At 40.2% G+C, this 22,679-nt stretch overlaps 1 protein-coding gene across 1 annotated transcript in view; it reads left to right on the top strand.

Moving 5' to 3' along the window:
* The first annotated feature begins 1,871 nt into the window (after positions 1–1,871).
* VN1R1 (vomeronasal 1 receptor 1) overlaps positions 1,872–22,679 on the top strand; it is a 32,830-nt gene continuing 12,022 nt past the window's right edge. The window contains exon 1 of the mRNA XM_070386951.1: positions 1,872–22,679. This exon is cut by the window's right edge and continues 12,022 nt beyond it. The gene's annotated coding sequence lies outside the window, so the exon portion shown is untranslated.

Below are 22,679 nucleotides of genomic sequence, written 5' to 3'. Positions count from 1 at the left end.
TTCATGAAAGAACACTGCTAGAAAAACTCCCTGGTTTAACATATTTGGAAGTTAAAACAATTTTTTTCTTTTTTTTTGGCTATGCCATGTGCCATGCAAGATTTTAGTTCCCTGACCAGGGATTGAACCTATGCCCTCTTGCATTGGGAATGCAGGATCTTAACTACTGGACCATCAGGGAAGACCCTGAGAAATTAGATAATATTTTGAACCAAGTGGAGTGAAACCTAATATATCAAGATTTGTTATTGCTGAGATCAGAAGAAAAGGTATAGATTTAAGTATTTGGAAAGTCAGGGAAGAACTAAAATATTTAATATCCAAGTTAAGACACCATTAGAAATAAACATAATTAAAACCAAAGTAGGCGAGAGGAAAGAGTAAAGAACAGAAATTAATAAGATAATTAAAATATAGAAAAACAGTGAACTCCGAAGCTGTCTTTTGACTGGATCAATATAATTGATGGATCTCTAGGTAGATTGATCAGGGAAAAAAAATTACCAATATAAGGAATGAAAGATGGGATAGCACTAGATGCAGTAAAAACATGCAAAGAATTATAAAGATTTCCCATGCTGCATGGTGTGGCCAAAAAAGAATTAAATGTGATTTTTGGCTGCCCCGCGTGAAATCTTAGTTCCTTGACTGGGGATTGAACCCATGTCCCTTGCACTGGAAGTGCAGTCTTAACCAATGGACTACCAGGGGAGTCCAGGTTATCTGTGACATTTCCATTTTTATTTAAAATGAAACAAAACCTTGATTTATATAGCAGCTGCGCCACTCCAGTCATCTCACAGCAGTGGGTTTCCTCTCTCTCAGGGTTGGCCCAATAAAAAGTTGGGCAAAACAAACTATGTTTGGGTTGAAAAAGAAATCACAACAAAAATTAGTTAATTTTGCAGGGGCGGGGCGGACTTGCCACGCAGCACGCAGGATCTTAATTCCCTGACCAGGAATGAACAGGGGCCTACCTCAGGCCAGTGTTGGTAACGCAGGAAAGTGAGTCCACAGGATACAGGAAAGAAGGGTAGAGCCTCTGATGCCCTTTGACACGTCCCCTCCTGGCCCCTTGTGCCCTGGGCCCTGACCTCAAATCTGCTATAGGAGCTGCGTCCTTCAGCCTGAGTTCTAGCAGGGAAGACAGTTCCCAGGCAGGGCTCCAGGGACTATACGATATTAGCAACTCTTTCCAACAACTCTACAAAAACTAGAAACTGACCAAAAAATTTCTTGAAATACTCAACAACTCAGGTTCACTGAGGAAGAATGAGTACTCTGAAGTGGCCTCTATTACAGACACTAAATTGGCAGTTTAAAATTTTCCCATTATGATTTTGTGCCAAGATGACTTCACTAGTGAATTCTTCTAGACATTTAAGGAAGAAGTAATTCCAATTCTACTCAAATCATTTTTTTTTTTTTAAAGGATGGAACTCTTCTCAACTAGTTTTAGGAGATTAACTTGATACCAAAATTAGAACTGAAGACCAACACCTACATGAACATGGACACAGAATATCCTAAACAAAATTTTAGGAAATTAAAAACCCTGTCATAATTTGAAATAGAGATGAAGATGCCCCTTTTTAGAGGGTGTGGGGGATGTCGCGCTAGCGACATTGGATCTTCCCCAACCAGGGATCGAACCGGGCCCCCTGCATTGGGAGCGTGGAGTCTCCTTTAACCTTTACCACTGGACCGCCAGAGAAGTCCCCTCAATATATAATATAATCTTACAAGTGAAGATGTGAGATGGGAATGTAGTTAATGTAAGGCCCAGCGACACAGGGAGAATCCATTCCAGCGGGAAACTTAGTTTCCAGGCAGAAGCGGATTCCGGGAGCCGCAGGCCCCGCCCCGCCCCACCCCACCCCACCCCACCCCACCCCACCCCACCCCACCTCAAGCCGGGATTCGCTACGTTCCGTGGTGGGAGGGCTCACATCCTCCGCGAGACCTTGTCATCTCGCGAGACAAGCTGTCACGGAGCGCGTCGTTTCCTATATCAGCGGTGCGTGCAGGCGGTAGTTGTCATATTGTCTTGTTCTCTTTCTCATTCCTGGGAATTTAACACGCTAAGTGCGTTGTAAATACGTGTACAAGGACTTTTGCACAAGAAAGTTCACCGGAAAGCCTTTGTATCCGTGAATTCTGGATGTAGTCACGGATATGCGGAGATGGGTTGGGGCCTGACGCTTCCTTTGCATATTTAGGATTTTTACAGGATATGATGTCCAGCAGGATCTGACAGGCATTTAATGCGTCAGGGAAATCTGTCAAGAATTTATTTCTCCTGAAAACTCCAAGCATATTGGCAATGCAGGGGTGGGAGGGGAGAGGTCTGTATTAACCCCTAGTCTTACTTGCTCACTCCAACAAACCTTTTCCAAGGTTTGGGAATTAAAGTGGACAGGATGCCGCACTGAGTGTTGCAGAAGACGTGGACATTCAGGGGTCTTGCTGTTACTTACTGATGGTGTGATAATTAGTAAAACCACTCTGAAAGATACATTCCCACCTCAGATTTTTCTAAAAAGAAGCTCGTGTACAAGATGACATGTACAGCAATGTTCACAGTAGCAAAGCACCTGGGTATAATTGTTAAAAACCCATCCTGCACAGTAAGTAAAGCAAAGAAGAAAGATAAGTTTATTGCTGAGTTTCAGTCTGCAAGTCAGGAAACTCACAGATATCGGAGTAACGAGTTCTGAGTTGCTTACAGACTAAGGGATTCTTGCACGATAAATGCGGGAGTTAAAACTTCAGCTGATTGATTGCCTAGTCATCTTTTATATTTGGACCAGGGTAGCTGAGAAAGGGAAACAGGGAGATCCAGAGATGGTGTGACCAGACTTGGGAGTTTGAAGGTTGGCTGACATTCTCCACTGATTTCTGAGAACTGGAAAGTCCTGCAGCTGTGTTACGTTAAGTTTCGTTTTCGTTAATGCCCCTGTGTTGGCCAATTTACATTTTGTCCCTGATGTCCGTGACTCAAGTTTTGGTGCGACACAGTCCAGGAAAGAGGATGGGTAACAGGCTTCTTCTCACACCGGATGTTATGCTTAGTCCGATAGTTCTTCCTTCTGTAGCTAAATGTATAACAGAGGGCGGCCCAGTCAGCCCTTTAGCGGGGGCAGTCGCTGTGCAGCGTTATTGCCGCACCCTATGCCAGGCAACTGTTACTAGGAGACTGTTAGCGGTCCTGCTCAGCCATTAGTTGATGCCTCCATGGAGCCGCCCACAAGCAACCAACTGTCGATGAGCCACCATCAGTGAGCCATTTTCAGCCAACTGCCAGCGGAATGGTGGGCCTCTGGTGGAGTAAGGTAAGAAGTGGGCGCTGGCCTTCTACCCCGGGCCCTCCAGCTCAACTGGGCTTGAGCCATCCGGAGAGCTGAGGGGCCCAGGTCACCTCTGAGACCTAACAGCAATGGCTGTCTGCCTGAGTTGCAGTCTGTGGGACCTGCCGCACCCCTCCCCCACCCCCCGCAAAGGGCGTCTTGGGAAGCCTGAGGGCTGGTTGAGGCCTGGGTGCCTGGCTCCCTCGGTGGTGACAGCTGGGCAGGATCTGGGTACCTTGTCATGAGGGAGCCACCAGCTGCGATCTGCCTCCTCTTAGCCGGACTGGGACCTCGGAGGGTGAAACTTGTGCCTTGGGACCTTGCCCTTTCTTGTCAGAATAGAGAATAACGTTCGTTTGGTAGAGATTTACAGGAAAATTGTTTCCTGGCCATGACCTAACCTCAGAAACAAAGGAGCTGAGGCCAAGAAGTTTGTAACAACTAACCACACCCCTCCCTCACCTTTCCTAGAAGAGGGCTTTGCTGAGAGCTTTTGGGGTTTTAAGGTATGAGCCACCTATCTCCTTGCATGGCTCTGCAGTAAACTTTCCTCTGTTCCATAGTCCAAAGTTTTGATATTATTTGGCCTCACTGTGTGGGAGGCACACAGACTTGCATTTCAGCAATTTCAGATGCAGTGAGGAAATCAGAGAAGCATCACAATTTATCCTACAGAATTTCCCCTTTCCAAGATTTGGACCTGTTCTGCATGGCAAACAGCGGGTTCTCAGTGTGACTGAGCACCAGTTTTCCAGGTGGAAACCCGCTCACTAATGCATGTTGGGTGATTTACCAACACGCTGGCTTTTGCCTCAACTGTGCACAGAACTTTTTATCCACACTGTCCTTTCAAACCAGTGCAGGAAATAATCAGCCCAGCCCTCACCTTCTTTGGATAAAATTAATGAAACATGCTTGGTTTTTCTGTTATCTGTTTGCAAACAAAATTTCATCATGTGGATTTCAGTCACCAATGCTATTCAACTTATAAAATTTAAAGATATGTGAGTTCTTTTACATTGAGGCATAATTCACGTAATATTATTTTTGTTTCAGGTGTACACGATTCTATATTTGTATATATTGCACAGTGATCACAGTGTGACTAGTTAACATCTATCACTGTACATAGTTACAATTTTTTTCTTGTGATGAAAATTTTAAGACCTACTTAATAACTTTCATATATACAATACAGTATTATAAGTTATATTCTTTCTTTGGCTTATGTCACTTAGCATAATGCCCTCAAGGTTCACGTTGAAAATGGCCAGATTTTCATCTTTTTATGACTAATATTCCATTTATATGTATTATATACACTTCCTTTTCTTTAATACTCATCTAGACGGACCTTTTGGTTGCTTTCTTGACTGTTGTAAATAATGCCACAGTGAGCATGGAGGTGCATATCTTTTTGAGTTAAATGTTTTGTTTCCTTCAGATAAATACCCAGAAGTGGAATTGCTGCATCAAAATTTTGTTTTTGTGGTAGATGTTTAGCTCAAATGGGTGCCCTATCAAATGAGTAGCTGGTGAGTCCATGTGATAATCTATGGATAAAGGGTCTCAGGATTGTATGCACCCACCGTCTTACCTCCAGCCCTTGTTGAATGGGGGCAGGACCAAAATTTATAAGAGACATAATTAAAGGGCCTCATGTACTTGAAGGTGAGACACACCTCCCTTTAAATGTAGGAGAAGACAATGGAAAAATTGCTAACGTTGGTGTGAGGTGTAAGCCACCCGAAGGGCCTGGAGCAAAGTAGAGACTCTCAGAGGTGTGTTCGCTAGACTAGAATTTTAAAAGGGGCTGCTTGAGGAGACGACTGAGTCTGTCAGTTAAAACAGCTGTTTGGGGTCTATAGGAACATGAGAGTTTTATTGATGTCTTTCCCAAGAGCCCGCATTGTGTTATTGTGCGACGTGAAATGTACGTCCTGGTTACTATCAATAATGTCTGTAACTCCAAAAGATATAAGGAGTATTATGGCGAGGCTTAGTATATGTAGAGACGGGAGTGGGTTTTTGTTTTTCCACACTGTGCAGCGTGTGGGATCTTAGTTCCCTGACCAGGGACCAAACCTGCACCCACAGCAGAACTGCCAGGGAGTTCCTCATGAGTGATTTTTGATGTATGTATGCTTGGATGTGTGAGTCAGGAGATTCCCAGAGTCCTTTAGCTTGAAGGGGACAGTTTTTTCTGATAACGTGAAGGTGCGCCAGGGCATCCAGTGCTGAGATAACTGCCTGAAGTGTGGTCGGCTGTATTGACCTTTCTGTCCCATCCTTTACCAGGGGCATCCTGGCTAAGGGATGGAGAACAGTGACCGTGCACTGATGGTCAGCCGTGCCACCGATGCAGCCTAGGAATTGTCTATCGCTTAGTAAATCCCAAGGGGCTCTCCAGGTAGCCTTGCGTCCAGAGCACGTCATGACCTCTCCAGCACCAAGTTCTGGGAAGAGACTGAGCACAGGGTAAAGCACTCCTCCTGCAGGGGTCGTAATAGTTTGCTAGGAGTCCCAGGCTTGTCTTCACCCTGTTTTATGGAGGCCTAGGTATCCATTCTGAGCAGGTGGGGTGCTATTTCCTTGACTAAAAGCATAATGGGTACTGCGGTATGGAGGGTCATGAACTCAGGGTTATGAGAGCCTCTATTTTCAAGATCACAATTTCTGTAACCAGTCATTCAGTCAGTTCAGTTCAGTCACTCAGGCATGTCTGACTCTTTGCAACCCCATGGACTGCAGCACACCAGACTTCCCTGTCCATCACCAACTACTGGAGCTTGCTCAAACCCACGTCCATTGAGTCGGTGATACCATCCAACCAGCTCATCCTCTGTTGTCCCTTCTCCTCCCATCTTCAATCTTTCCCAGCATCAGGGTCTTTTCCAATGAGTCCATTCTTTGCATCAGGTGGCCAACGTATTGGGAGTTTCAGCTTCAGCATCAGTCCTTCCAATGAATATTCAGGACTGATTTCCTTTAGGATGGACTGGTTGGATCTCGTTGCAGTCGAAGGGACTCTCAAGAGTTTTCTCCAACACCACACTTCAAATGCATCAATCATTAGTCACCAACCAGTCATTAGTTGTTTCTTCTTCTTCTTTTTTTTTAATAGTCTAGAGCATGGAACCAAGAGGGGGCAGTTCCTTGCATTAGAAGCCTTTGAGCAACTTCTAGTCATCACGAGTTGTTCAGAAAGTTCCAGGATATGTGAGAAGAGGTTGCCAAAGCTTTTACAGTGGAAGGGTTGCTGAGGGTGCTAATGAGGGGTGCCAGCTGATTTTCATTTGAAAGTAAAACTTGCAAATGAGGAGTAAGTTGCCACCAGAACCAAAAAAGTACTAAAAGCAATGTTATACCTCTGCTCCCGGAGAAAGGTGGATACAGAGAAGGTCTTGTCTAAGGTTATGTGTGGTGACAGAGCTGTTGGGGTGTTCTGTGAGTGTTTTTTTTTAATGTTTACTTATTCATTTGGCTCTGCCAAGTCTTCATAGTGGCATGAGGGATCTTCAACCTTTGTTGCAGCATGCGAGATGTTTAGTTCAGATATAAAACATAGGGATTCAGTGTTTACATATATTACAAGATGATCACCATCAGCTAGTTACCATCTGTCACATACAAGGCTGTTGCAGTATTATTGACTCCGTTCCGTATTTTGTGTATTACATCCCTCTGACTTACTTATGTTAAAACTGGAAGTGTGTTCCTCTTAGTGCCCTTTACCTACTGTGCCCATCCCTGCCATTCTCCTTTGTGGTTACACTTATTGCTATGTGTTTTATTCTTTTTGAAGCTATTGTAAGTGGAATTGTTTTTATAATTTCTTTTTCAGATTTCCCATGTCTGGAAATATAATATTTGTGTATTGGTCTTATATCCTACAATTCCATTAATTCATTTATTGTTCTAATTATGTGTGTGTATATTCTTTGACATTGTATACCTGTAAGATTATGTCATCTGCAAAGAGAGTTTTGCTTCTCCTATACAATTAATTTGGTTGCCTTTTATTTCTTTTTCTTGCTTAAGTAATTGCTCCAGTTAGATGTTTCAGTACAATGTGGAATAGAAGTGGTGCAAGTTTTAGGTTTCTTCTTGTAGTATTCTTGGTTAAGGGGAAAATCTTTTAGTCTTTCATCATTGAGGATGGTTATCTATGAGATTTTCATAATGCACTTTATGAGGTAATCCTAGCATGTTGAGTATTTTTATCATTATGAAAGGATGTTGAATTCATCAAAACCTTTCTGCATCAATTGCCTTGATTTGTTTTTTTTTTCCCTCCATTCTATCAACATGTGTTATGTTGATTGATTTCTGTAAGTTGAACCACACTGATGGATTTGGTTTATTAGCATTTTGTATTTTTATTCATAAAGGATATTGTTCTGAAGTATTCTTTTCTTGTGATGTCTTTGTTTTTGGTATAAGGTATTACTGGCCTTGTAGACTGAGTTATGAAGTGTCTTATCCATCTCTTTTCTTTTTCTTTGAACAATTTGAGAGAGATTAGTGTTATTTCCTCTTCAAATGTTTGTTAGAATTCACCAGAGAAGCCATTTGACCCTGGGATTTTCTTTGTAGTAGTTTTTGTATTACTATTTTAGTGTCTTTGTTACAGATTTATTCAGATTTTCTACTTCTTGAGTTGGTTTTGATATTTTATGTGTTTCTAGAGATCTGTTCATTTAATCTGTTATCTGACTTGTTGGAGTGTACTTATTCATAGTGTTGCCTTCTGATCCTGATTATTTCTGCCAGATCAGTAATAACAACCCTCTTTCATCTCTGATTTTAGTAATTGGAGCCTGCACTCTTTTTTTCCTAATCAGTCTCAGTTCAGTCACTCAGTCGTGTCTGACTCTTTGTGAAACCATGGACTGCAGCATGCCAGGCCTCCCTGTCCATTACCAACTCCCAGAGCTTACTCAAACTGAGTCGGTGATACCATCCAACCATCTCATCCTCTGTCGTCCCCTTCTCTTCCTGCCTTCAGTCTTTCCCAGCATCAGGGTCTTTTCAAATTAGTTAGTTCTCTGCATCAGGTGGCCAAAGTATTGGAGATTCAGCTTCAGCATGAGTCCTTCCAATGAATATTCAGGACTAATTTCCTTTAGGATGGACTGGTTGGATCTCCTTGCTGTTCAAGTGACTCTCAAGAGGCTTTTCCAACACCACAGTTCAAAAGCATCAATTCTTTGGTGCTCAGCTTTCTTTATGGTCCAACTCACATCCATACATGACCACTGGAAAAACCAAAGCTTTGACTAGATGGACCTTTGTTGGCAAAGTAATGTCTCTGCTTTTGAATATGCTGTCTAGGTTGGTCATAACTTTCCTTCCAAGGAGTAAGCATCTTTTGATTTGATGGCTGCAGTCACCATCTGCAGTGATTTTGGAGCCCAGAAAAATAAAGCAGCCACTGTTTTCATTGTTTCCCCATCTATTTGCCATGAAGTGATGGGACCAGATACCATTATCTTTCTAGTTAGAGGCTTATCAATTTTGTTATCTTTTCAAAGAAACAACTGAGATATTTATCTTTAGTGCTTTTGACTGATGTCCCTCAGAAAGCCACTGCAGCTCTGGGAACTAATGTGAGGTGGACAGAACAGAGACAGGTCCCTTAGCTGATCGCCCATGCCACCATCAGACATGCTAAAGCTCAAGACTATAAGTCTTTGAGAATAAGATCCATAAGGCCCACTAATACACAACCAAGCCCATGAGGTGGTAGGGGAGTTGGGGATGGTAGGCAGTAAGTTAACAGGCTGCAATATTTTCCATCATTTGGCAACTTCTTTGTTCATTTAATACTCCTCTGGTGATTGTAAGTTTTAAAATTAGATTTCAGATTCCTGAGAAAGCTGATTCTGAGAGTTTTCATAGGTGTAATCTTTGCTTAAGTGGCAGGATAGAGATTTCAAATTTCCTACTCCACCATTTTCACTAAGGTCACTTTTGTTGGTGAGTTTTTGTTAGCTAAGTGTAAAGATTTTAAACCAGCATTATATGAAAGATATGGACTCCTTTCCTCGTGGTAAATCTGGAAAGAACTGAGTTGATAAAAATGAAAAAAACACTGTTGTAATAAAGCATAAGTTAGGGCACAAAAACTCATAGATATTATGTGCACTTTAATAAAAATTAGATTAATGGTTCACAAAATAATTCCTTGGACTAGTATCATAGTATGCTCTGTAAATTTTATTAGAAATGTAAATTCTTCTGTACTCAGTCAGAAACACTAGAGTTGGGAGCCCAGAATATGGGTTTCATAGACATTCACAAACTTTTTTTCCTGATACATATTCAATTTTGAAGACCACTGTGATTTAATAAAAAATTATAAGATAGCTCTGTAATAAGGAGATGACTTAAGCTCACAGTGTTGGTACGAAAGATTATAGGTTGTGTATTTCCAGGAAATGAAATGCAAGACGTTATGTAACTAATTTCAAAACACTTATATGAGATATCTGATCTATCACGAAAATGACACAGGCATTTTGGTTTTTACAGAGACATATGAAAAGCCTCAGAAAAACTTGCCTTAAATAACAAGCAGATAATAATTAGATAATTGCAAAGAAGATGGTTTTTTGCTTTAATACTAGAAAAAAGAGGGCGTTCCCTGGCAATCTGGTGGTTAAGACTCTGTGTTTCCACTGCTGGGGCATGGGTTTGATCCCTAGTCTGGAAAATAAGATCCTACAAGCCACATAGCCAAAAAACAAAAACAAAGAGAGGGAGAAAATCTGGAAAAAAGAAGAAATGAATGTGTTATGCTAAACATTTTACCATTAATTTGCATTACCTGGTCATTAAAAAAAAGATTCTAAGTAACAAAATTTGATCTTACAAAAATTAGTGATTCACTTTTTCAGAACAATTAAGACAAAATATCAACTGAAATTAAAGATGGTAAAAATGTAACTCTTATGATAGACATATTAAATTGAATTAAAGGGAAAATGAAAGTCGCTCAGTCGTGTCCAACTCTGAGACCCGCTATAGTCCATGGAATTCTTCAGGCCAGAATACTGGAGTGGGTAGCTTTTCCTTCTCCAGGGGATCTTCCGAATATTTTACTAAAGTGATTTCTAATAATCAGAGCTGCTACTGTGGGCCATCTAATTAAACCTAAATTGTACTGTCATTATTTGTACAAGAAAGATTAGAATTCATGACTAGTTTTATAGTATGTGTCAGAACCAGTCATAATGTATATTTATTGTTTCACATTCCAACATGGTCCTCCTCACTGTATATCAACACCAGACATGGCCGATTTCATGAGATCTCTGAGGGCTACTGTGACTTGCAGTTAAAGGGTCTTTTCAGGTGATTTTTCTCTATCTGAAACTACTGGATACAAATATGCTTTAAAAAATTCATTTTGTAAAGATACAAAAAAAATTCATAAATTTTCAGGTTAACTATATGAAAAATAAGCACGTAATATTAGTCTTTATCACAAAATTTGCTAATTTGCTCCTTTGTACTTCCTCAAAACTTTCCCAAGAGTCTCCATTCATGACAAAGAAGCATCAGTAAATGAAGTAAGTTCAGTATAACTGAGTATATGATTTCAGTTTCTGGTAATACTAGAAATTCTAGGAAAGCAGAAATGTATTTGGTTTTATTTACCAGATTCCTAGCAGGATTCTTAGCATCTAACAATAACCTTTATTCATTAAATTTTTTCAAAACTAATTATGTATCCAACTGCAAAAATCAACATGGTTATAGCTGTTTAACCAGATTAGCAATAAATGAAATTTTGGCCCAGAAATCAGAGAAGAGTTGACAGATCTGGCTATCACTGGTCATAAGGAAAAAGGGACTGAATGTTGGAAAGCATGAAGCCAGGAACACAGAAATGCTCACCAGCCACTGGCTTGGTGACACAGTAAGGTTAATGGGAAGAGCTGAAATGCAAGAGAGAGAATAAAAGAAGACAAAGAAGCTTACCAGGACCAGGAGGGTACGTGTGGCTCTGGCCTCGTTGGAAGGTCTGGGGTAAAGTCTGCTGCTGTGAATGTGCTAAGCTCATTGCTTGTGCCTGATCAGGACAATGACCATGGAGCCACCAGTCCATACAAAGAGGCCCAGACATGTAACATCAAAGGAAAAAACTAGGATGGCATGTTGTGTGACCATAAATCTTTCTGATCTGAGTGACAAACAATATCTGTAACTTTTTTTTTTTGCACTAATGTTTTTGCTGTTTCTTGGTCTGATGACTCTCTTTAGAATAAAGACCTTTACCAAGATATACAGGAGCCAGCAGAGTACACAGCAGAAATGAAGGTACTTCTGGGATCTCACTTTATGCTTCATCCACCTTGAGGTCCTGGAACACAGCTTAATGGCCTGGAAAACGTTGAGGAGGCAGGTGGTGCTAAGTGACACCCCTCTAGCCACTCTGTACATAGATGACAAGCTTACATCCAGCCACATCCAAGAAATATTTTAACCCCAAATCTGCCATGGTTTGTGAGATCCCTCTGGAGAAAAGGACCAAGTTGTTGGCTAAGAACAGCCAATGGAGAATCAGGTCTGTGAGTCTCAGCTTGTTTCCGCTGAGTAAAGTGAAGTTATAAAAACAGAGCCAGGAAGAGTTTCCCAGGATCCCAGCGCCAGTCTGAGTGAGGAAGGTAATCCCCATTTTCAAACTGGAAGAGCCCATTACATCAGTACCTAGGAGATGCCGAGTTTGAGTCCCAAAATGGTAGAAAAACAAGCAACAATGTGTTACTTTCATCTGCCCAGCCTAAACCTAACACATTTTTCTCTTCTCTTAGCAATACACTATGGCACCCCACTCCAGTACTCTTGCCTGGAAAATCCCATGGATGGAGGGGCCTGGTGGGCTGCCGTCCATGGGGCCGCTAGGAGTCGGACACGACTGAGCGACTTCACTTTCACTTTTCACTTTCACTTTTCACTTTCATGCATTGGAGAAGGAAATGGCAACCCACTCCAGTGTTCTTGCCTGGAGAATCCCAGGGACGGGGGAGCCTGGTGGGCTGCCGTCTATGGGGTCGCACAGAGTCGGACATGACTGAAGCGACTTAGCAGCAGCAGCAGCAGCAATACACTTTTCTGACTTTAAACAGGCATTCATATGTGTTTATGGATTAAAAGCCTATTAATTAGAGTCCCATGTTGTAAACAAATATCCAACTAAAAAAGGATGTTTAAATAAATAATGCACCATTCACACAATAGAATACTGACATCTCTAAAACTGAATGAGGAGCCTCTCTATACATGTATGTGAAATTATTTCCAGAATATAGTTTTTAAGTAAAAGAAGAGATGGGGAAGAGAAGGCATAGTATGCTGCAACTTTCTTAGGCTTCCAAATGAATATGAACACTCACATGTATGTGTATTAAACTGCTTTCAAAATCCACGGAAGAACAAACCCCAAACCCATATTAAGTTGAATGACATAGCAATGCATAGGAAGAAGAAGCTGGAAGGGCAGAAATGAAAGCTAGATATATATGAATTGATCTTGTGTTACAGTTTTAAAAACTAAAATTTGTTTCACCTAAAATGGATTTAAAACATTCCTAAAATTCAAAGGCAAATCTATAATAAAACATATGTGGCTCATTATATTATGTAATAGGTATGTGTCCTATCTGTACAAGGTAAGACTTTAACTTAAAGAATGTTTGAGGGCTCTTCTCTGGTAGCCAAGTGGCTAAAGACTCCATGCCCCCAGTGCAGGAGGCCCAGGCTCAAGTCCTGGTCAGGGAACTAGATCCACATACTGCAACTAAGAGTTCACAGGCTGCAACGAAAGATCTTGTGTGCTGCAGCTAAGACCTGGTTCAGTCAAATAAATACTTAAAAAAAAGCTTGGGGGCCTTCGAACTGAAGGCTGATGAACTTTCTATGACTGAATTCTTCCTTGAAGCAGCTTCACTTAGCCCACATCTGTGTCATGTCCAATCTGAGATAGCCAAGGGAGTCCTAGAAAGGCTTCCCTCATACTCTAACGCGGGCTGCAGGGGTGGGGCTGGGTTGGGGTGGGGGTCCAGCAGGGACACCCTGACTATGCTAAAAAATCACAGCAAATATACCAATAAAAACATGTCATTAAAAAAAGTTGGTGGAGAATTCCCTGGTGGTCCAGCAGTTAGGACTCAGTGCTTTCACTGCTGGGACCCCACTTCAAGCCCTGGTCAGAAAACTAAGAACCTGCAAGCTCTCGGTGCAGCAAAAAGAAAAAGAAGTTTGGTCTGTATATTTCACACTACAGAGTACTAACCACTGTAGGGTCACGGCTGGACTACATATTTCAACTGAACTATATATCAAAGTAAAAATACCTTCAAAGATGTTAAAATTTCCTACGACCATATTAATAAAAGCAGGGATATAAATATTTTGAAATTAATATTTTATGATAGTTGGAAAATGTGGCTTCCTCTAAACTAAGAAATTTCCAACTATCTTAAAATACTAATTGCAAAATCTGCTTTATTGACCATGCCAAAGCCTTTGATGTGTGGATCACAACAAACTGTGGAAAATTCTGAAAGAGATGGGAATACCAGACCACCTGACCTGCCTCTTGAGAAATCTGTATGCAGGTCAGGAAGCAACAGTTAGAACTGGACATGGAACAACAGACTGGTTCCAAATAGGAAAAGGAGTACGTCAAGGCTGCATATTGTCACCCTGCTTATTTAACTTATATGCAGAGTACATCATGAGAAACGCTGGACTGGATGAAGCACAGGCTGGAATCAAGATTGCTGGGGAAAATATGAATAACCTCAGATATGCAGATGACACCACCCTTATGGCAGAAAGTGAAGAGGAACTAAGAGCCTCTTGATGAAAGTGAAAATGGAGAGTGAAAAAGTTGGCTTAAAGCTCAACATTCAGAAAACTAAGATCATGGCATCCAGTCCCATCACTTCATGGCAAAGAGATGGGGAAACAGTGGAAATAGTGGCAGACTTTATTTTGGGGAGGGAGGGGGGCTCCAAAATCACTGCAGATGGTGACTGCAGCCATGCAATTAAAAGACGCTTACTCCTTGGAAGGAAAGTTATGACCAACCTAGACAGCATATTAAAAAGCAGAGACGTTATTTTGCCAAAAAGGTCCATCTAGTCAAGGCTATGGTTTTTCCAGTGGTCATGTATGGATGTGAGAGTTGGACTATAAAGAAAGCTGAGTGCCGAAGAATGGATGCTTTTGAACTGTAGTGTTGGAGAAGACTCTTGAAAGTCCCTTGGGCTCCAAGGAGATCCAACCAGTCCGTCCTAGAGGAAATCAGTCCTGAATATTCATTGGATGGACTGATGTTGAAGCTGAAACTCCAATACTTTGGCCACCTGATGCGGAGAACTGACTAATTTGAAAAGACCCTGATGCTGGGAAAGATTGAAGGTGTGAGGAAAAGGGGATGACAGAGGATGAGATGGTTGGATGGCATCACCGACTCAATGGACATGAATTTGAGTAAACTCCGGGAGTTGGTGATGAACAGGGAGGCCTGGTGTGCTGCAGTCCATGGGGTTCGCAAAGCGTCAGACAAGACTGAACGACTGAACTCAACTGAAATGAAACTAAGAAAAAACAAAACTGCAAAGAGTTTAAGAGAAAATTTTATACTTTTACATTTGTTTGAAAGAATTATCATTAACTTGAGCTGTATTTTATCTGAAGCATAAATATATATTGTATACCATTCCATTGAACATATCTACAGACTTTGACCAACTCCAATTCCCATTATACAACTGTGTTCACAAAAACAGTTCCTTACTGAAAGAAAACATGTATCTTAAAAAAATAATAATAATAAAGTAAAATAAAAGGTGCCTGGAACATTTTCTCAGACCATTAAGCAAGGAAATTTCCCCAAACATCTGGGATTACTTTAGCTTAAGTAAGTGGTTAAGTTTTCAGGAAGTTAAGGAAGAGAGTATTTATTCTATAAATTGATAAAGGGATATTGAAACAAAAGTAAGGACTAATTTTATATATTGACTTCAGGACAAAATGAACATCAGTAGAGGTACACTGTAGACTAAAAGAGTTAAAATATTGCAAATCATTTCATTTATGTAAAGGTAGTGCTAAGTCGTGTCCGACTCTTTTGCAATCCCATTGAACTGTAGCCTGCCAGGCTCCTCTGTCGATGGAATTCTCCAGGCAAGAATACTGGAGAGGGTTGCCATTTCCTTCTGCAGGGGAACTTCCCAACCCAGGAAATGAACCCCGGTCTCCCGCATTGCGGGCAGATGCTTTACTGACTAAGCTACGTGGGAACCTTCATTTATGTAAATATATGGTTTAATATCATTCAAACGAAAAATTTTCTAAATTTTCCCTGCAACTTAAAAATACTTAAAAAAATTAATAAGATTTGAAACTTGCAATGAAAAGAATTTTTCCCTAACAAAGGCAAAGTCTTCCCTGGTGGTCCAGTGGTTGTGACTTCACCTTTCAGTGCAGAGGCTATGAATCTGATCCATGGTCAGGAAGCTAAGGTCCACACGTGCCTGCCAAATTGCTTCAGTATGTCTGACTCTTTGCAGCCCTATGACTGCAGTATCTTTAATTAGTTGGGGAATTACGTATTTCACTTTGTCACACAGTATTAGAAGAATAGAGGTTGAAATTAGAGGTATATTTTTATCTCACACCTTAGAGAGCTTTCAAAACAGGACCTAAAGTAATAATAAACTACAGGACCTAAAATGATGAATAACCAATGTCATAGATAAAATACTGACTGTAGTTTTATAGTCTTTGATAGAGTACATCAATACTGTATATGCCACAGACAAAAGACTATTTCATTAAAATGTAACAATGAAGGCAGAAGGAACGGCCACGCATTAAGATTAGTCTAACTAAAACGTTTATTAAAATATTAATTAGAATAGAATATAGTAGGACATAAAAAAGTATCAGTAATCACCTCAGTGTTGACACTATACAGTTAAAAAAATGACCAAGAAATGCTGCTAATATGTATGAAGGGGCAGTCCTTAGAAAAAGTAAAACTTTTAACATACGGCTCACAAATCATCAGAAAAACACAAATGAATTTGAGGTGACATTCTATTATTTTCAACTATAACATACATTATTTTGGATCACATTCCTCTGAAAGAAGTTTTACCTTTCACTTGCTATGACAAACCATAATAAATTAAGCATGTTTACAACTAACAGTTCTTTGTGTAAATTGACATAACTGACATGTGGCATCACACTAGTTTCAGGTGTACAGCGTGATTCATTCACATGTATAGGGAAATGATCACCACAGTGAGTCTAGTTAACATCCATCAACACACATAATCACAATTTTCTTGTGATAAGAACTTTTACGATCTACTGTTCAGTTCAGTTCAATCGCTCAGTCGTGTCCAACTCTTTGCGACCCCATGAATTGCAGCACGCCAGGCCTCCCTGTCCATCACCAACTCCCGGAGTTCACTCAGGCTCGCGTCCATCGAGTCAGTGATGCCATCCAGCCATCTCATCCTCTGTCGTCCCCTTCTCCTCCTGCCCCCAATCCCTCCCAGCATCAGAGTCTTTTCCAATGAGTCAACTCTTGGCATGAGGTGGCCAAAATATTGGAGTTTCAGCTTTAGCATCATTCCTTCCAAAGAAATCCCAGGGCTGATCTCCTTCACAATGGACTGGTTGGATCTCCTTGCAGTCCAAGGGACTTTTTTTTTTTTTTTAATTTTTTAACTTTACAATATTGTATTGGTTTTGCCATATATCAAAATGAATCCGCCACAGGTGTACATGTGTTCCCCATCCGGAACCCTCCTCCCTCCTCCCTCCCCATACCATCCCTCTGGGTCGTCCCAGTGCACCAGCCCCAAGCATCCAGTATTGTGCATCGAACCTGGACTGGCGACTCGTTTTATATATGATATTATACATATTTCAATGCCATTCTCCCAAATCATCCCACCCTCTCTCTCTCCCACAGAGTCCAAAAGACTGTTCTATACATCAGTGTCTCTTTTGCTGTCTCGTATACAGGGTTATTGTTACCATCTTTATAAATTCCATATATATGCGTTAGTATACTGTATTGGTGTTTTTCTTTCTGGCTTACTTCACTCTGTATAATAGGCTCCAGTTTCATCCACCTCATTAGAACTGATTCAAATGTATTCTTTTTAATGGCTGAGTAATACTCCATTGTGTATATGTACCACTGCTTTCTTATCTATTCATCTGCTGATGGACATCTAGGTTGCTAGAGTCTTCTCCAACACCACAGTTCAAAAGCATCAATTCTTCGGTGCTCAGCTTTCTTCACAGTCCAACTCTCACATCCATACATGACTACTGGAAAAACCATAGCATAGCCTTGGTCAACACTGAAATCAGACTGATTATATTCTTTTGCAGCCAAAGATGGATAAGCTCTATACAGTCAGCAAAAACAAGACTGGGAGCTGACTGTGGCTCAGATCATGAACTCCTTATTGCCAAATTGAGACTTAAATTGAAGAAAGTAGGGAAAACTACTAGACCATTAGGGTATGACCTAAATCAAATCCCTTATGATTATACAGTGGAAGTGAGAAATAGATTTAAGGGCCTAGATCTCATAGATAGAGTGCCTGATGAACTATGGACTGAGGATCTACTGTTAGCAACTTTCAAATATAGTATCATTATTAACTATTTGAGAAGGAAATGTCAACCCACTCCAGTATTCTTGCTGGGAGAACGCCACAGACAGTGGAGCCTGACAGACTACAGTCCATGGGGTTGCAGAGTTGGACATGACTTAGCGACTGAAAAACTATAGTCATCATGCTGTATATTACATCCCCAGGACTTATTAATTTGACAACTGGTAATTCTTTATGCTAACCTAAACTCTGAAAGATGTTGAAAACCTGAATACTCTGAGATTTACATATGTATATATGTATGGTCTCCTCACCCACTTTTACCTCTTTTATAAAACCCCTCCAATTTGGGGTGTATTTCATATAAGATTTATAGAAATAAGACTTTATGGTATAACTTTATCCCCTTATATTTCAGTTACTGAAATCTCGCTGAGGGAGAGATGACTTCAGAGCAGGCTCAAATTGGGAGGGGAGAGGTGGATAATGGTGGTAATATACTTCATTTTCTCAGCAAACAAACTTTCAACATACATGAATATAAAAATACTTTTGTTTCAAACTCAGAAGACATAAATATTTTAGCCCAAATAGGCATTGTTAGATTTCCTGAGATCTTTTCCTTCTAAGAATGTGAAAGTTATCTGAAGACAAGTGTTACTTGCTTGATGGGAATTTGCTGTCAGGACTCTGCATTGCAGGGGTAGCATCTGTGCAGAAGTGGGAAGTGGATATTTTAGCCCGAGGGAAAAGATTTTGATTTCATGATGTCATCCCCCTGATGGGGAGTGATTATCGCTTCACCTGTAATTGCAGTGACAGTACCTGCAAGGGGACTGGACACTGTGGAAAGCATTTGTGACTTGTGTGTATTACTGGAAACTATTAATTTCCAACTAAAAATTTCCAGTGGGAGTTACAGAAGTAGCTGGGGAACAGCTTAACTAGGAAAAATGAAAGTGGAAAACAATCTCAAGGGCAGCTAAGCAGAGGACACTGAGATCCAAGTAAGGTAATGGAGGTGAACACGTGACTCCAATGGATGTCGAACCATCAGGAGAGTTTTGACACAAAAATCGTTTGATTGTTTCCCAAAGTGCAGGAAGTTTTCTGAAGTTGAAAGCAGAAATAGTGTTAGTAGAGCAAAGGGAGTTTGCAGGTTGGTATAAGTCAATGGGAATACTGTGTTTCAGCAAATATTTATTGTATCTCTTCTGTGGATCAAGGACTTTTTTTTTTGCCTTATATCAGTATCCAAAACTTCAAATTCTCCTCATGGAACTTAAACTGTAGTTGCTAGAAACATACAATCAACAGAGCACCTCAGTTACTAGCTTGCATTGTATTTCTATTTATGGAAAACAGAACAGGAGTAGGACAGTGGACTAGGGTGGGTTGAAATAGTAAAGAGTGTCCCCAGCAGAACTCACAGCCAAGATGACATCTGTGGGAAGAGCTGGAGTTTTGAGGGCTCTTACGTATTTGTCGTCTTGCTTTACTGTGTGAGGCAAGACCTCCAGTAGGACCTCCAGCACCATGTGGTATCAGTGCAGAGAGTGGCCGTCTTCTTTTGATTTCTGATCTCAAGGGAATAATTTTACAGTCAAGTTTGAGATAGATTTTCTAAGGAATTAGTTCATATTCTTTATGAGTGAAGATTCCTTTATCTTGGTTTTATAAATATTTTCTCTCCATGTGTACACATTTTCTTTTTAATGTTTTGAGACTAAATTGGGAACATTAAACCCTTGGACCAATGAATACTTTGGTTATGGTTCCTGAATGAATAGTAATTCACATATTCTGAGTACAATGAACAAATCATGAAATTTTATGTTGAAGCAAGTGCATTATATGTTTCACACACAATGTTCAAGTGTTTTCACTCTATCAGTCATAAGGGAAATGAAAATTAAAACCTTAATGACAGATCATTCCAAGTACAGAGGAAAGCATAAAATAAACACTGATGACACCAAACATTGGCAGAATCCACAGTCGCTGATTTGGGAATGCAGAATGGCAAGGGCACTTGGGGAAGATTATCACTGACAACAATGGATAATACGTGAACAGCAGTACGTGAACCGTGAACTTCCATGTTCAAGCTCGATTAGAAAAGGCAGACGAACCTGAGACCAAATTGCCAACATCCGCTGGGTCATCGAAAATGCAAGAGAGTGCCATAATAACATCTATTTCTGCTTTATGGACTATGCCAAAGCCTTTGATGTGTGGATGACAACAAACTTTGAAAAATTCTGAAAGAGATGGGAATACCAGACCACCTGACCTGCCTCCTGAGAAATCTGTATGCAGGTCAGGACGCAACAGTTAGAATGGGACATGGAACAACAGACTGGTTCCAAATCGGGAAAGGAATACGTCAAGGCTGTATATTGTCACCCTGCTTATTTCACTTATATGCAGAGTACATCATGGGAAATGCCAGGCTGGATGAAGCACAAGCTGGAATCAAGATTGCTGGGAGAAATATCAATAACCTCAGATATGCAGATGACACCATCCTTATGGCAGAAAGAGAAGAACTAAAGAGCCTCTCAATGAAAGGGAAAGAGGAGAGTGGGAAAAGTTGGCTTAAAACTCAACATTCAGAAAACTAAGATCATGGCATCTGGTACCATCATGTCATGGCAAATAGATGGGGAAGCAATGGAAACAGTGAGAGACTTTATTTTGGGGGCCTCCAAAGTCACTGCAGATGGTGAGTGCAGCCATGAAATTAAAAGATGTTTGCTCCTTGGAAGAAAAGTTACGACCAGCCTAGACAGCATATTCAAAAGCAGAGACATTGCCAACAAAGGTCCATCTAGTCAGGGCTACGCTTTTTCCATAGTCACGTATGGATGTGAGAGTTGGACCATAAAGAAAGCTGAGCGCCGAAGAATGGATGCTTTTGAACTGTGGCATTGGAGAAGACTCTTGAGAGTCCCTTGGACTCCAAGGAGATCCAACCAGTCCAGCCTAAAGGAAATCAGTCCTGAATGTTCATTGGAAGGACTGATGCTAAAGCTGAAACTGCAATATTTTGGCCAAATATTGGAGTTGATGTGAAGCTCTTCTGGTGTGAAGAGCTGAATCATTGGAAAAGACCCTGATGCTGGGGAAGACTGAAGGCAGGAGGAGAAGGGGACGACAGGATGAGATGGTTAGATGGCATCACCGACTCAATGGATATGAGTTTGAGTAAACTCCCAAGAGTTGATGATGGACAGGGAGGACTGGTGTGCTGCAGTCACGGGGTTGCAAAGAGTTAGACATGACTGAGTGACTGCACTGTACTGACTGGACAATAAGAAATTGTCCTAAAGGAGCAATGAGAAAAAAAATTAAATATTTAAGAATCCACAAATTCATGTGTCTGTGAATAAATGAATGAAACTTTATGAATGATTAGTAGAGGAAATGGGAGGTCAGTTAGGGTCAGGTAAAATATATAGACTGAGAGTTAGAAAGTACTCAGTTGTTTTTAAAACTAGTGATAGAAATTTGTCATTGATCAGGATATTTATATGTTTTCAAAATATCTCCTAATTAATTATTAAATATAATGGGGAAAGTATTATGTTTAAAGTCTAGAAGCCTGACAAAATTTAAGTGACAAAAATAATCAGTTTTGAAAAATATGAACATCTTTCTCCTATACAAAACTGTGAGAGACATTTTCCCTGCAAAATATCTAGAAACTTATTCAGATAAGTTGAAAACATTAGAGAAATAGAGGGGAAAGTTTCAAACTAGTGGGCCTGTCACGTAAAAAACGACAAGTCCAAAGAACTCAGTTGAAGGCTGAGGAACTGTTTTGTGAAAGGACTTTTATAAAGAAACATGGAAACTAAATGTAATGCATTAATTTCATTTGGTCCTACAGAAAGAAAAATATGAAGAGGAATATTGGAACAAATGATAATGTAATATGTATGTTGTTTAAATAATAGTATTGTGTCATATTGAAATTCCTGATTTTATTACAAAACTCTGATTATGTATAAGAAGTTCTCTAAGTCTAAAGGAATTATGCACTGAAGTACTCATTGGTATATAGGAAAAATTTAAATTATATGCTAGTTGTTCAGAAGATATATATATGTATATATAAACATATACATACACATACATATACGATGTGTGTTTGGTGAAAGAAAAAAGAAGTAAATGTAGCAAAAGATAATTATTAAATTTGGAAAAAGTGTTCACAAGTATATATTTTTAAAATTCTTGTGGCTTTCCTGTAAGTTGGAAATTGTGTCAAAATTTTTTAAATGGAAAAATTGTTTCATGTGTTTCACTGCTTAGTAAGAAATGAGATCTTTTATATAATCAACCTAAGTGAATTAAATATTTATGCAATTTCAACCTTTCTTGAAATTTTTAAAACAAACTAGAATTAGAAGGAAACTTCCTTAAACTTCTAAAAAGTATTAAGAACAAAACCCTACCACAGACATCAAAAATAAAGGTCCATTATTAAAATATTTCACCCAAGTTCAGGGATGAAAGAATTATCCCTGTATCACATAGAGGGTTCGCCAGTGGTTCAGCAGTAGGTAAAGAATCTAGCTGCAATGCAGGAGATGCGGATTCCATCCCTGGGTCGGGAAGATCCCCTGGAGGAGGGCATGGCAAGCTGCTCCAGTATTCTTGCCTG

This window comes from Bos mutus, chromosome 18 (assembly GCF_027580195.1).
Source record: "Bos mutus isolate GX-2022 chromosome 18, NWIPB_WYAK_1.1, whole genome shotgun sequence".
In the NCBI taxonomy this organism is placed as follows: domain Eukaryota; kingdom Metazoa; phylum Chordata; class Mammalia; order Artiodactyla; family Bovidae; genus Bos; species Bos mutus.
The sequence above is the reverse complement of the archived record's forward strand: the minus strand, read 5'-3'. Positions and strand labels throughout refer to the sequence as shown.